The sequence below is a fragment of the Macrobrachium nipponense genome, chromosome 6 (genome assembly GCF_015104395.2).
Source record: "Macrobrachium nipponense isolate FS-2020 chromosome 6, ASM1510439v2, whole genome shotgun sequence".
Taxonomy (NCBI): Eukaryota; Metazoa; Arthropoda; class Malacostraca; order Decapoda; family Palaemonidae; genus Macrobrachium; species Macrobrachium nipponense.
Genome location: NC_061108.1, coordinates 124,327,315 through 124,344,504, shown reverse-complemented (window position 1 = coordinate 124,344,504; position 17,190 = coordinate 124,327,315). Strand labels below are relative to the sequence as shown.

The 17,190-nt window shown below is 37.9% G+C and overlaps 1 protein-coding gene across 1 annotated transcript in view; it reads right to left on the bottom strand.

Moving 5' to 3' along the window:
- Positions 1-17,190, bottom strand: part of LOC135216129 (protein madd-4-like) — an 832,309-nt gene that overhangs the window by 794,981 nt on the left and 20,138 nt on the right. The window contains exon 2 of the mRNA XM_064251194.1: positions 11,164-11,217. The gene's annotated coding sequence lies outside the window, so the exon portion shown is untranslated. The remainder of the gene's footprint in view (positions 1-11,163; positions 11,218-17,190) is intronic.

Here is a 17,190-nt window from a genome sequence, read left to right as displayed (position 1 = left end):
ACCACCGCCCAGCAGACAGAGAAGAAATCAGATGTTAAAAGACATTTGTAGCTCGAATAATTTATATGAATCACGGTGATGTGATAATTATTCATATATTGAAATATATCTGTGATTAAAGTCGAATGAGGTATAAAAGTAACATATCCCAATATCCATGAGAAAAATAAAATAATCAGCACCTAAATATCTTGACAATATGCTGAAAATTGGTAAAGGGTTATACCGTGATTCTTATTTAGAAAGGAAAAAAAAAAAAGTTCGAGAAGATGAAACTTCGAGGAAACTCTCCGCCCTTCACTCCAAAACAAATGAGGGCGAGTCATTTGTTTCCGGAGAGAACTGCCATTTCGCTACTGTATATCTCTCGAAGGATCTCCACTCCTTGCTGGGCAGATCCTCGGGGTGTATCCAATTATATGGGAAATCATTACTGTAATGACTAGCTGATTGTTATCGCTACTCTTACTGAGACGACAAGACGGTGTTTACTGGCTTTGGGCATTCCGAACCCACCAGCCGTCCCACTTCCCCTAATTCCCCACCCTCTACCCCCCACACTTTCTTCCCACAAACTCTTCTTAAGAGTCCAGAGCAAGTTGGACCACCCAACAAAAGTGAGGTGAAGTGTACAACAGGAACATGCAGCTCTACGCTATACCAGGGTTGGTGATTTTTTTTTATTTAAAAAAAAATAATAATAAATTAAAAAAGTGATTTATTTTGTTTTTTTATTTATTTGATTTTTCATTTATTTGTTTTATTTTATTTGTTAGATGTTTTTTCAATCTTTTTTTTTTCCTCAAAATGTATTTTGTGAATTAAGAAATTTAAAAATCAGTAATTTGATTATTTTTATTTATTTGATTTTTTTGTTATTTTTTAATTTGTTAGATTTTTTTCAATCCTTTTTTCCTCAATATGTATTTTGTGACAGAATTACTATTGATTGATCTTTAGGGTTTTAGTTCTGGCCTAAAGCATGTACTTGCAATTTTTTTTTATATCAAAATAAATAGATGCAGCACAGTTATGCTTAAGTTTTTAGCAACCTCCAAACAATAATTTTCAATTAGTTTGCTTTCAGATAAAAAAAAAACATTTAAAATCATGACTTTTTTAATGAAAAAAATCAATGACTTAATCACTTGATTAAATCAGTTTGATTTAATCATTGCCAACCCTGTGTTATACGTTTTTATGAGCATGAGCACATGTGATGATTTATGAATGAATGTTTGTTTTTAAGATTATGGAATAATCATTACGTATATACACACACAAAATGAAGTCATCAATTACATGTAAAGACAAACACATACGTATATATACACATACTGCATAAAACACGGCCAAGAGACAATGAACTCTTATTTTCTCGAATTCGAACAATTTATAGTTTTCCGGTGAACATTTTATTTTGCCCCCAGCACGTTTGCTTTGTATTCGAACTTGATTTTTGGAGAAATAATGTGTTGAGAGTGACAAGTACATCAGTCGATGGTGCAGTGGCCTACAAGCTGCTACAAAAGTATTACACATTAATTCAGAACAAGTTGAGAGCGGATTGTTGCCATTTGTTTGATTTGTCTATATAGATTTTTGGCATTATGCCAAGCACTGGGGCAACTAATGCCATTCAGTGCCGAAACGGAAATTGACAGTAAAAGATTACACAGGTGTAACAGGAGGAAAACCTCTAAGCAGTTGCACTGTGAAACAATTGCTAGGAGAGGGTGGAAAGTAAGTTGAAGAAAGAGAATATGAAAGGAGGTACAGTCAAAAGAACGAGAGTGGTTGCAGCTAGGGGCCGAAGGAACGCTGCAAAGAACCTTAAGTAATGCCTACATTGCACCGAATGAGGTGCACTGATGGCACTATCCCCCTACGGGGTTCTTGCCATTTAGAAACTTCTCCCAGCTGGAAATTCACGGAAGATCAATTTCTACATCTGAGGCCTACACCGGGTGTTTGTTTTCTTTGTAAGGTATTTTTACGTTGCATGGAACTAGTGGTTATTCACAGACTTCCGGCTAAAAAGCCAAGCGATGGGGCAACTTCGGCCAACCAGTGCTAAAGAAAGGGAAAACGCGAAGTTGAAATGATTTAACAGCAAAATAAATGGTCCAGAAAATATATGAAATGAAGTACGAATACATTAGGGTGACACTGGGAGGAAAGTCCACAGTGACACCAAGAAGTAATAGCTACTAGAGAGGATGAACAGCAAGACTGAAGAAAGGAAGCGGGAATGGAAGGAAAGGGAAAGGCAAAGGCAAGTGGGTACAGCTAGCGGCCATAGGGACGCCGCGAGCATTCTTTAGTTATGCCCACAAGGCACAGCGTGGGTCTCCATTGATGGCACTCCCCAGCTACGGGGTGGAAAACATAATATATCGCTCCATGCTGTTTATGATACATGCGTGGTTATCTGAGGAGCTTGAAGGCTCACTGAGCGATTCAGTCCGAAAAATTGAGCATTGTACGAAAATATTATTCGCAGAAAGAAATTACTAACGTAAAGACGACTCATTTAAACTGTTTTTTGCAGTTTCATATTTTGAGCTTCTTTGACACAAAAAAGTTCTCGCTGAAAAAAAAAATTGCTTGATAAAAGTTCTTCCTGGAAAAAAAGTATATCTTGCTTGGCTGATTTACTTGCGCAATATATACAACAATGTACACTACTCCGATGGAGTTCATATACCTGTACAATGTATGCCATACACATAGTTTTAAAAATATGTCTATTCCATGTACTGGTGCGTGCCAAATATAAAGAGGATGTCTGATTAGGTAAAGTAGGAGCCAACTCACGCTTTAATTTAACAAACTATTCAAACAATAGCTTGGCACCAAAGGCGTCATCAGTCCTATTGTAGTTTTGACTTTGTACCTTAATGTATCACAGAACTTTATTTTTGGCTGGAATTTGGAATTCTAGAGAAGTGCAGTGTATTAACATTCCAAAGGGTATCATTAACTTATTCTCAAGTTTTTCCAGAAATTTTGGGTGAAGTTGAATATAGAATTTAGGCCAAAGGCCAAGCACTGGGACCTATGAGGTCATTCAGCGCTGAAATGGAAATTAACAGTAAAAGGTTTGAAAGGTGTAACAGGAGGTAAACCTCGCAGTTGCACTATGAATCTGGTGTTAAGAGAGGGTGAAAAGTAAGATGAAGAAAGAGAATATGAAAGGAGGTACGGCAAAAGGAACGAAAGTGGTTGCAGCTAGGGGCCGAAGGCATGCTGCAAAGAACCTTAAGTAATGCCTACAGTGCACCACATGGGGTCCACTGACGGCACTACCCCGCTGAAGAAATGTGTAAGGTGCCTTGACAGTTATAAAAAAATATTCAGAGAAGTACACTTCTGCCAAGGGTAGGCAAAATCCACCTTCCTAGCATCCCTTACTGTTCAAAGTTCCATTCCAACCTCTCCCAAAATCTAATCCCCAGCTGCCAGTCACAGTAATGACATATATTCTTTCGGTTTCTTGAACCTAAAAGCTATACATTCCACCCAAAAAAGAGGTTCTACGTATTATACCCAAAAGTTACTTTCGTATCCCTCAGAAAAAATGTAAGTGCCTCGTTACTAGTCACAAAAGCCACATTTTGGTGAAGGTTATCGAAAACTTAAACAATTCTCTACGAAATCCTGCTGACAAGCAGACAAACGAAGGGACAAACAGAAAACCAAATATTCAAACAAACGAATCGAACCAAATGCATGACCTTGGCGAAGGCATTTAAATTGTTACCCAAACTGACTTTGATTGTATACACCTCAGTGTTTTTCATCAAACACTACTGATTAACTGACAAGATATAGATTTTATTTTGCTCGAAATCTTTTTAGAAAAAAAAAAGAAGAAAGGTATGCATGATTTTATGCCGTATCATTCTTACCAATACGTTAGAATATTCGATGCGTAGTTGTAACAGGTTCACAAGAAAACAAAGGGTGTAGTAGTCGAGTTGCCTATAAAAAATTGTAAAAAAGTGTACGGCGCTATTATTACATTGCCCTAATTCGATTTTATTTGAAACGCAATAGTATTTTAGCTTCCTGGAAACAAGCTGGCCACCACTTTGAATTTTGTATATGATGGCTTTTTTCGACAGGTACAATGCAACATTAGAAAACCAGACCGAATAAAAAAATTTCATTTTTGTATACGCGCCAAAGAAATATATTTAGATTAATTATGAGGGTGTTTTAAAATATGTAATTGTTGTGCTATATTTCAATACAAAAATTATGTTTATTATATATATGCATATGTACATTTGTTTTTGTATGTTTTTACGTTGTATGGAACCAGTGGTTATTCAGCAACGGGACCAATGGCTTTACGTGACTTCCGAACCACGTCCAGAGTGAACTTCTGTCACCAGAAATATACACCTCTGACCCCCCCATGGAATGCCCGAGAATCGAACTCGAGGCCACCAAGTGAAAGAGTGAGTGTGTGGGTGTGTGTGTGTGTGTCTCTGAGTGTTTTACGTTATTTTATGCTGCCTTCACCCATTCCTACTTTACCATTCACCATTGTTAGTTGAGGGACCAAGAGCAATTATTTCATGGTTTTTCAACCAAATGGTAAAACAAAATAGCCAAAAAAGTATCGTGATATATTAAAACAATTTAGAACGCTCGGTACGAAGCCAAGGTCTCTCTCTCTCTCTCTCTCTCTCTCTCTCTCTCTCTCTCTCTCTCTCTCTCTCTCTCTCTCTCTCTCTCTCTTTTAACGTCGAAGATGACCAGTAATGAAGTAAGTCAAGAGGAATACTTCCAACTTTCATAGCTTGTGGGCAAGAGCTGCCCAGTCAAACAGGCTGGATTTCCCGGAAGTTACTTTTGAAGAAACTTTACGACATAAAATGACAGTATTTTCACGGAGGTATACTGCCTCAAAGTATAATAAAATATCAAATATCGCAAATATACAGTTTTAAAGACATTATACAGAATGATCTCAAGACAGGAATGGGAAGTATTAGTAACTTGAAGGACTTCTTGACCGTAGAGAAAATTGTACTTTATGTATCTTAAATTTTGTATGGCTGAAAAAAAAATATATAACATTGTTTGTGTGATTACTGACGTTATCAGGTCGTACGATCTAAAGGATAAATTATTTTACCGATACTTAGTATATTTTTACATCCTATGTATATGTATACTAGTTGTATTCCTATGAAAAATTTTTGAATTTAAATTTGAAAATGGTCATGGGAAAAATATGATTTTACCAATACTTGCATTTTTATATTCTTGTATAAGTATACAAGTTGTATTCACATAAACAAAATTTTGAATATGAATTTGAAAATAAAATCACTTGAAGCTGCCAGAGGAAGGATAATTCCAGCAATAATAAAACAAAAAAACACGATTAACAGATGGTAAGGAAATTAATTATGGCATTCTGTATGACCTAGGGGAAAACACTCTCCGGAAATCACCGAGAAAGGGTCAATGAATGACCGATATGGATAACGATCTTCCCCCCGCCACCCCCGGGCCCCTCTGCGTTCTCCTCTACGTAAGGTGTTCGCCGACCATAACAAGAGATGGTTATCTACCTGGTAAGGAGGCGCCTGGAAATTGAACTTTGGGGACACCACCTCTAAGGAAAGTACCCCAGGAAAAAAGGTTCACGTAAAATCACAAACAAATGGCATTCCTCTTTCCAGTATACAGTTTTGTACGACATGCTTGTTCTCTCTCTCTCTCTCTCTCTCTCTCTCTCTCTCTCTCTCTCTCTCTCACACACACACACACACACACACACACACACATATATATATATATATATATATATATATATATATATATATATATATATATATATATAGATATATTGTATATGCATATATATATATATATGTATGTATGTGTGTGTTATATAAAGAAAACTTCTCTAAATGTATGAAGAATAAAGCAAAAAGCAGGTGTGAACTATAAATACATAAAACACACAGACAAAAATAAGACAAAAAAAAACACACACACACTAAAAAAAGCTTGAACATTGGCAGTGCACTTCGAGAGGGAAGCGAATAACAACTTTGATGTGGTTCAGCTCTGTAATCTGAAGTCTTTCATATTCTCCACCTCGTATTCTATCACTCGTAATGGTTCGTTAGCATTGAAGACGAACGACTTATAATTCATAAAATGCTGCGGTTTTCCATAAATGTCTCGGCAGGGTACGAATCATTGATATTCCATCCGAGCGGGCAAATCGATAAGCCAAAGGTGTCATTTGCAGAAATTAAACCCGTCGTCAAATCTGATAATTTCCATCGATTCGTTGGTTGGCAAAACTTTCGCATTCCGACGGGCTTCTATATGAAAGTGTCAACAGCCTGACATAAAACAGAATACTTGCGACTGTATCGAGTGTCATATCCTATAGTAGTAGATTCACATCAACCGTGCATTTGATGTCTAGGCCAGTCCCTTACGACGCTCCTGATTGGCTGCTGATAAGCCAATCACAAGAATGGAAACTCTCAGTCTCTCAAGAGAGATTTCACATAGGCGGGATATGTCTCCTGAAAGACATATCCCTCAGGAGAGGTGGAACATGGATCCTACCCATGTGAACTCTCGAAAGAGACAGAGTTTCCAGCCCTGTGATTAGCATATCAACAGCCAATCAGGAGCGTCGTAAGGGGCTGGCCGAGACATCAAATGCACGGCTGATGTGAATCTACTATAGTTGATGTGTGTATTGGATCCCCATTGGCAAGGTAACTTCTGGTCGCCTTAATCACGCCAAGAGTCGAACATATTCCGTAGACTCTGCGTGATAGTAGCCTCAATACAACGGGTACACACTCTCTCTCTCTCTCTCTCTCTCTCTCTCTCTCTCTCTCTCTCTCTCTCTCTCTCTCTCTCTCTCTCTCTCTCTCTCTCTCATTCTTCTAATCAATAAAATGTCTAAATTTTTTGTAGGACATATTACCTGTTTTTATTCAAATAGATCAATTTCTTAACAGACTCTCTCTCTCTCTCCCTCCAAAGTACGTTTAACCGCATTCTTCTTTCAACTTTACGCAACTAGGATGATGCACCGAAATTTGATGAAATGAAGTGTTGTTGTTCTTAAGATTTTTAGTTCTTTTTTTCCTGTATATTGTTACAGATAACTTTCCACCCGTATTATTGCCAGTGTAGGCCACATGGCCATTGTTTGACTTTCCGGTTACTTTTCGATTTTTGAAAGTTTTTCAAATGATTTTATATAATTTCCATTGTTTTTAGTCGACCCTTTTTTCAACAGACTTCAATCTCCGGTTGATTTTTGTGTATTTGTTTGTATGGTGTTTTTACATTGCATGGAACCAGTAGTTATTCAGCAACGGGACCAACGGCTTTACGTGACTTCCGAACCACGTAGAGAGTGAACTTCTATCACCAGAAATACACATCTCTCACACCTCACTGGAATGCCCGAGAATCGAACTCGCAGCCACCGAGGTGGTACGCTAACACCATACCGACCACGCCACTGAGGAGCTACGCTTACGTTTTGCCACAATGATAATCGCCAGACTAATGAACCTAGGCCAGGGATTATAAATAAATATGAAAACCATCCACTATTGTGTAGGAGGGTGCTCTGGAACTTTCGTTTTATATCGTGTTCCTTTTGATTTATCAAATAATATTATATCTTTGAAAGATGAAAATATTCAATATGAGAGTCCCAATAAGAAAACGAATACGAGCAAAAATGATATAGCTACAAACAGTGGAGTTACAATAGATTCGTACAAGTTGAATACTGCTATAGTACAATACTGTGGAGATGAAGTGAAGAGAACCCGATCCAAGTTTAGGATTCATAAACGCTGGCTTGCAGCATTCAATAACACTCAAAAGGAATATAAAAAGGAAATGAAACTCTCCAAGATTTGGTGGAATTGATTAAGTCTAACGTGACGTTGTCCTACCATGACCAATATTTACTCTATGACTTACGCGAAAGGGTTATTATTCATCTTCCTTACATTGAAAATAGAGAGAGAAGGGGAGGGAAGAGAGGAGGAGAGAGAGAGAGAGAGACGAGAGAGTAGAGGAGATGAGAGAGAGAGAGAGAGAGAGAGAGAGATCCTTCAGCGTAGAGGACTGACTGACACAAAACTTCGACGGATATTTGATATCCAAGACAAGCAAGCAAAAAAAGTCCAATCGAGTTTTCTGTGCAGCATATAATTCTGTATGAAAATCTCCGCCACGGCCCATGAAACTCTCAGCAGCGGCCCATGAAACTCTCAGCCGCGATCCATTAAACTTTCAGCCATGGCCCAGTGGCTAAATTTAACCTTTAAATAAAATAAAAGCTACTGAGGTAGGAGGCTGCAATTTGGTATGTTTGATAACTGGAAGGTAGATGATCAACATACCAATTTGCATCCCTCTAGCCTTGGTAGTTTTTAAGATCTGAGGGCGGACCGAAAAAGAGCGGACGAATAGACAAAGAAAACTAAAACTTAATTATATTCTTCTCATAAGAGATCTTAACATCTCACGACGACACTGATCAAAACCCTTGTAAAACGCGCAAACTCAGGAGAAGGATAGAACGGAAACAGTTGCCCGACTGAGTGAGAGGTGGAAGTTGGTGTAAAAGAGAGGCTGAGAGAGGAAACGAAACAGAGGAAGAGAAAAGATTCCACGGAAATCCCTGGTTGCTCTTCTTGTTATGGACCCTATAAATAACACAGGTCTTTTTCACCTGAAGTTACAATGCAAGTTAACCAAGCGAACGTCATACATTTTAAAATGAGAGTATATTACGTACAATGCTTATAATAATAATAATAATTACATAAACACATACATACACACACAAACACTCACAAAAACTCGGTCACTAATCATATATGTATATATATATATATATATATATATATATATATATATATATATATATATATATATATATATATATGTATGTATGTATGCTTAAAAAAATGACAGTAGATGCACGTGACTTCATTAAATAAGCAAATACCACAGGAAAATGATAGGCAGAAATCCAAGCGCTTTCGTCTTCACTAAGACGATGTCTTAGGAATGACGACAAGGCGCTTGATTTCTACCTATCATCCTGTGGTATTCGCTTATATTTTATATATATATATATATATATATATAATATATATATATCTATATATATATAATATATATATATAATATATATAAATACTATATATTTGATAATATATATATTCTTATATTATATATACACACATGTACATAAAAATGTGCTGTAACATGCAGTCCCGAAAGCGAATTTGCTCTGGGCCTGAGATGTTGAACCCTCGGGTGACATGGAGGTAGGAATGTGGTAAAGTTATATATACGAAGAAAAGAGATTCGAGTTCCCTCATTTCATTTCTTAATTTTCTTCAGCTTCTTTCGCTAATTTCCCTGTTGTGAGAGAGGCAACATTTATGTCTCAGTTCAAGAAGCTTTGTATAAAGATTAAAAATAGACTCCTTGAACAAGTTCAGAGCAGTCAAGACGATAACCACTGCCGAAACAAACAAGTAAAAAATGCGCAGAAGAAACGAGTTTTCTGTACACCACGGCCCATGAAACTTTCAACCACAGCCCAATGGTGGCCTGTCCCATAGAGCTGTTAGATGCACGGTCATGGCTAACTTTAACCTTAAATCAAAGAAAACCTACTGAGGCTAAAGGGCTGCAATTTAGTGTGCTTGATGATTGGAGGGTGGATGATCGACATTCCAATTTGCAGCCCTCTAGCCTCAGTAGTTTTCAAGACCTGAGGGCGGACAGAAAAAGTGAGGTCGGTCAGACGAAGTCGTCGCAATAGTTTTCTTTTACAGAAAACGGAAAACTCGGATCGACATTGGGACAATCAATATTTTGGGCGTAAAATCTTGACATTACCGGGTCATTGGGAATTTAACCTTTAAAGGAATACTTGTTCGATTTATAGATTTTTAGTCATACATGCCAAGCACTGAGGCAACTAAGGCCATTCAGCGCTTAAACGGAAATTGACAGTGAAAGGGTTTGAAAGGTGTAACAGGAGGAAAACCTCAAAGCAGTTGCACTATGAATCAATTGTTAGGAGAGGGTGGAAAGTAAGATGAAAGAAAGAGAATACGAACAGAGGTACAATAAAAAGGAATGAAAGCAGTTGCAGCTATATAGGGGCCGAAGGGACGCTGCAAAGAACCTTAAGTAATGCTTACATCGCACCGCATGAGGTGCACCGACAGCACTAACCGCCCCTAACCAACACCCCCCCCCGCCCTACGGGGAGGAAATACTTGTGAAGGCAATTCCATGCTGCCGAGAGATAAAAGATAAATACGGACAGGAGCAGAGAAGATGCTTACGGGATAACACGCATAAAACAACGATACATTAGTGACAAAAAAAATAGGAAAAATAAAGAAACAGGAAAAATTTAAAATAAAAAAGGAACTATAAAAAAGGAAGAATTGAAAAAAAACAAAAAAAAATTAAAAACGAAAAATTTTAAAAACTAGAAAAATGTGAAAAAAGTGGAAAAAATTTTAAAAAGGAAAAATAAAAAAAAAATCAGGAAAAATTTTAAAAAGTGGCAAAATTTAAAAAACAGGAAAAATTAAAAAAAACAGGAAAAATAAAAAACAGGAAAAATTAAAAAACAGGAAAAATAAAAAACAGGAAAAATTAATAAGAAAACATAAAAAAAAACGGAAAAATAAACAACTTGAAAAATTAAAGAAACGGAAAAAAAAACAGAAAAAATAAATTAAACAAAACATGAAAAATTACCTCCCCAATTTTTCGTTTTTCAACCACGCACCTAACCACAAAGCAGTGCTACGTCCCGCTTGGACCATAAAGCGCTACGAGGACGTACCAAGAACTGGACTAGATTTAAGGGCCTGATGCTCCCACAGATAAGAAGACGTCCCACAAAAATGTGTCCCACTGACAGTTATTACCACGCATGAATAAGAGTGTAAAACAGGGAGGGGAGAGTCGCAAGCAAGCGTGGGTGTTGTTTGTGAATGCAAAATAAATATAGTACTAAATAGATAAAGGAAAAATATATATAAATATAATGCACGCATACACACACACAAAACCAGGTACACACACATATTTAGTACTCACCGAGACATGATCCTTATTCCGTCAAGCCTCCTCGATTTCATCATAGATGATGCTCTGCAATAAAAAAAGAAATAAAGTTACAAATTTATAATACGCACCAATAGCACAAATAAATATATATACATGCAAAATATATATCTTTTAAATCAATATCTAAATTTACAATTAATTAAGTAGTATACAGAAGATATTGAATTCATTTCATCCATGTAGATCATAACACCTACGAATTTTGAACGGTTATATATATATATATATATATATATATATATATATATATATATATATATATATATATATATCAGTTTCCGTTTAAAACTCGCAGACGTCATGTTATAAATGGACGAGTAGAATGATATCTCATATGCATAGAATTCAAGTCACCGAATTCAATTTCTTGTTTATACTCCGATACACGTAAGGAATATAGTGTACTATGAATAAACATCCCAGCCTTACATTCACTATCAATGTATCTTCTGTTTTCGCTATTGAGCTTGACGAAAGATAATAGCATTTTTTTTTCACCATGTTTATGTACACATTTTCATTTCAAACTCGAACGTACGAACATAGACGTTGCTGATGTTTTAAGTTAAAAAAAAAAAAAAAAACAGACTACGTGTGACTCAGTCTAGACGACGCAAGAACTACAGCACGCTTTTAGACGTAAGCATTCAATAAAGGAAGTCGGGAAGTCTGGAAGGATGCGACGACCATCGCCTTCCTTCCCCGCCACTCACTCTCCTAAAGAGAAGGAATATAGGAACGAAATAAGACACAAATTCGACAATCTCCCGAAATATATTCCCTATCCGAGAAAATATATAGATGCGTCCGCTGCCACACAGATTCCTTTTCACTCCTTTTTAGAGTCAGACAATAACAATAAAAATGATAAAGACGGAGAAAGCAATGTCTAGTGCGGGCGGAGCTATATAACAAGAGCAAATCCCACCAAGAAATCTATGTCTGGCAGAGATTCGTATAACGAAGTCGTCGGTTCAATCCCGCTGACACAGCTTATTGTATTCTCTCTCTCTCGCTCTCTCTCTCTATCCCTCTCTCTCTCTCTCTCTGTATTTGTATATTTATTTTCATCATGTATGATTTTATTTTTCCTTACCACCTTAACCAAATTCATATGTTGAAACTTCGTTCCTTCTTTACCTTCAAAATTTTCATCTTGAAGCCAACGAAAGTTGTCATTTTGGGTTAAAAATATTTGTTTGTTTGGTGTTTTTACGTTGCATAGAACCAGTGGTTATTCAGCAATGGGACCAACGGCTTTACGTGACTTCCGAACCACCTCGAGAGCGAACTTCTATCACCAGAAATACACATCTCTCACTCCTCAATGGAATGGCCGAGAATCGAACTCGCTGCCACCGAGGTGGTAGGTCAAGAACATACCGATCACGCCACTGAAGCGCTGGGGTTAAAAATGAGTTTTCAGTAGAAGGAAATCGTAACGATTAAAGCCGATTCCAATCTTCGAGTGAAGTGACGATTAACTTCCTATACTTTCAGATTAATCAATTCATGTTTTCAAGGGCGCTGACTTCTTTCCATCCCGTGACTTTTGCGCAAAGGAGAAATTTCGCTCTAATGTGACTGTTCCTCTTTCAAGGTACTCAGAAGTAATGAACCTGAAATTTAAGGAGCTGGAAAAGGGCTTGTTACAAATCCATAATTCTATTGTTTTGTTTGTTTGTATGGTGTTTTTACGTTTGCATGGAACCAGTGGTTATTCAGCAAAGGGACCAACGGCTTTACGTGACTTCCGAATCACGTCGAGAGTGAACTTCTATCACCAGATATTAATACACATCTCTAGCCCCTCAGTGGAATGCCTGTAATTCTAGTTCACAAACACTGTTCAAAATTGTTGGCAAGAAAGATATTATTGGCTCGACTTGAAGCAATTGAGAGAGAAAATGAAATAAGCGGTGCCATATGCCAGGGAGAGTGAGTGAACGAGGACAGACAACTGAAAAATTAGCCATCAAGTATTAAACGTTAAATAGAATATATAAGTTAGGCCAATAAGCAATAACTGGGGACCTATGAGGTCATTCAGCGCTGCTAGGGAAATGGGCAGTAAGTGGGGTATGAAAGGTGTAACAGGAGGAAAACCTCGCAGTTGCACAAAGAAACAATTGTCAGAGAGTGTAAAAGACAGAGGGAAGAAAGAGAATATGAGCAGAAGTAAAGTAGGAGGAATGAAAGAGGTTGCAACTAGGTGCCGAAGGGACGCTGTAAAGAACTTCAGGTAATGCATACAGTGCACCACGTGAGGTACACGAGCGGCACTAATCCCCTGTGGGGTTATCAAGTATTAGAATAATTTCGTGCCGTAAAGAAAATCTTAAACCTAGTCACTTGAAGGAGAGAGAGACCTTACCTTACAGACCTTACATCTTGTTCGGGTTGCCCCAGGTCCCTCAGTGTGAGGCACCTCTAATGTCTACCAGAGAGTTGCTAGTACATCTTCCGGTATATTTTGCATCTTCCAATCTTGGATGGTCTGGGATGCAGTTTAGATATTTGTCGAGCTTATTCTTAAACACATCTACGCTCACTCCTGATATATTCCTCAGATGAGCTGAGAGAGAGAGAGAGAGAGAGAGAGAGAGAGAGAGAGAGAGGGGGGGGGGGGACTAAACTGTGAAATGGTTAGTGACTTGCATAAAGTACCTGTGAGAACCGTTGACCTGCTTGTCTATGGAATTCACTTGGAAAAGGGAGCAGCCTATTCCCTAAATCTCTGCTCATTGTGTACGATTTCGGTCCATTGTATAAGCAATATGTTTAGCAAAATGATCTAAGATGTCTTTATTGGTACCGTAAAAGTCTTCACAGAGCTGCAGCTTCAGAACCAACCTGGATTTGGTAAAGAAGACTTCAGTTTCCTGCTTAACCTAAACAATTTCATACAATGTCCGTCGTCTGATCTTTCTCCGTGCAAGGGCCTGCAAATTTTTCTTTCCTTAACTGTTCTGTAGAATAGCACAAATTTCCCGGAGTTATACGGGCTGCTGAAAAGCAAGAGCCCGTGCCAGCACAAGGCTGGCTTAATCTTTCTGCTGATCCCTGGAGCATCATTTTTGCCTTTACTACCTCCCTACCTCATCATCAGCAGAGGTAGATTAATAGTGCCCAAAACTATACCAGGAAAACTAAGGAGAGCACACAGGACATTAATCCACTACGCACCAGCATCGATAATGCAGCGTCTATTCAATGCGTTGCCAGCTCACCTGAGGAATATATCAGGAGTGAGCGTAGATGTGTTTAAGAATGAGCTCGACAAATATCTAAGCTGCATCCCAGACCATCCAAGATTGGAAGAAGCATTAGCAATTCTCTAGTAGACATTAGAGGTGCCTCACACTGAGGGACCTGGCGCCCGAATGAGCTGTAAGGTCTGTAAGGTAAGGTGAGGTCTCTCTCTCTCTATTTTGAGAAAGAAACTTCTAGTTTCAATAAACTATTATTAGGGAGATGAACCCTTTTCATATGGAAGAAGCCCACGGGGGCCAATGACTTGAAATTCACACTTCCAAAGAATATGGTGTTCATTAGTAAGTAGTAACAGAAGGTAATGGGAAATACAGAGAGAAGAGATCGCTTCTTTAAAAAAAATGAATTAACAAATAAATAAATAAAGATACAATTGTAAGTAAATTATCAAAATACAAGGAAAGTTGTATTAGGGTAGCCATGCACTGCATCTTTAGTTATAAATGTTTGCCTCCACGACATTCATTCATGGTGAAGTAACTGGCATCAAGCGCCTATTCATCTAAAAGCTTCGCTGATTGGATGTTATGATTCCATTTTCTGGCAGCTTAGCGCCACGTAAGCAACACAGATAGTAGCTATAGTAGATTCACATCACCCATGCATCTGATGTCGGGGCCAGTCCCTTATGACGCTCCTGATTGGCTGATGATAAGCCAATCACAGTGCCGGAAACTCCGTCTCTCTCGAGAATTCACATAGGAAGGGTGTATACTCTACCTCCCGAGGGATACGTCTTTCAAAAGTATTCTTCAGGAGAGGTGGAACATACATCCTGCCCTTACTGGCCTAGACATTAGATGCACGGGTGATGTGAATCTACTATAGCATCTTGATATCAGGCGAAGTCTTGGTGTTATTGAAACACGGAAGAGCAATCTTCTCCAAAAATTTAAGTGACTCTAAATTTTAAAAATTATATAGTTGTTAATTATTGTATGTTTAAAATTAAAACATACTTATTTTTGCTGCCCTCGCTTCACTAATCAATATCTTATTCGGCAAACAGATATTTTTGGTTATCAGAAATGACCAAAATTTCCCATAATTCTATGCAATAATGGCCTCTGTGATTTTTCATTTGCCACAATTTATAGTTCCTGGGGTCGAGTTATTGACGTTGTTTCAGTACACATAGATCATCAGTGCTTGGCTACATATCATTAATCAGAAGAGCAGCCAATGGTGGTCGATCGCAGATGATTCCAGTAATTCATAAAAGTATGGACAGTCTTTCGGAATTCAAAATAATGGGATATAAAATTCTAACCAAAGGCCAATCGCTGGGACCCATGAGGTCATTCAGCGTTGACAGGGAAATTGAGAATGGAAAAGTTTGTTTGTTTGTATGGTGTTTTTACGTTGCATGGCCCCACTGGTTATTCAGCAACGGGACCAACGGCTTTACGTGACTTCCGAACCACGTCGAGAGTGAACTTCTATCACCAGAAATACACATCTTTGACCCCTCAATGGAATGCCCGAGAATGGAACTCGCGGTCACAAAGGTGGCCCGCCAACACCATACCGACCACGCCACGAAGGCGCTAATAGAAAGGTTTGGGAAGGTGTAACAGGAGGAAAACGTTGCAGTTGCAATATGAAACAATTATTAGGAAAGGGTGGGTAGCCAAGATGTAAGAAAGATAATATGAACGGAGGTACAGTAAAGGGAATGAAAGGGTTGGCAACTTGGGGGCAGAGGGGACGCTGCAAAGAACCTTACGTAATGCCTACAGTGCACTGCGTGAGGTGCACTGACGGTACTAACCACCTGGGAGGAGAATTCAAAATAAACCTTTGGAAATGTACGGAAGTTTTCCATCTAACTAAGAACTGGTAGAATGGTAGTACCTTCAAAAGTAACACTTTAAGATAAAAAATATATATTCTAAGGTATTCCGTTATAACTGGAGATTTAAACGCGACCAGTCAAATAAAGCATAGCCTAGATAAAAGAAATAAAACCATATGGAATAACTAAGCTTTTACAATTTAAACCAAAGATTAATCTTACTGGCAATGTAATGGGTGTTGATGCTTTTAAGTTTAAACGAGAGTACTCAAACGAGAGTACTTTTCTAGCAATTGTTTATTTTCATTTTTTCTCTCACTTTCTCTTATTTACGGTTACTTCCGTCAGCATTTCACTATACTTTTTTTGTGTGCTCTGTGTATTTTTTTTTTACTTTGATATAGCCATTCTATTTATCTTTTTTACTTTGTATTCTAAGACATTTTTTATTATTATAAATTGAAGCTCTAAAACACATTTGTTCCATGCGTTCCTATTCCATCCTCTAATTTTCTCCCTATTCCAGTCTCACTCCATTTCATTCAAATACGATGAGAGAGAGAGAGAGAGAGAGAGATCTTTCAATTTCTCCCTAATCATGTCTTTTGAGTTCACTCCAGTTAATTTAAATGAATATGAGAGAGAGAGAGAGAGAGAGAGAGAGCTTAATTTTCTCTCTAATCCTGTCTTTTTATTTCACTCCAGTTAATTTAAATAAGATAGAAGAGAGAGAGAGAGAGAGAGAGAGAGAGAGGAGAAATATGTTGGGGGGGAGAAATTACGACCACATGTTCGATTCGCAAAAGCACCCGCAACACGGCACATCATGTGCGAAGCGTGAATATATATTCCCGGCGGAACCTTTAAGACAGACCTCCGAATTTCCTTTCTTTTCCGTCGCATGTGTACAGTATATCCCGAGGTCTTTA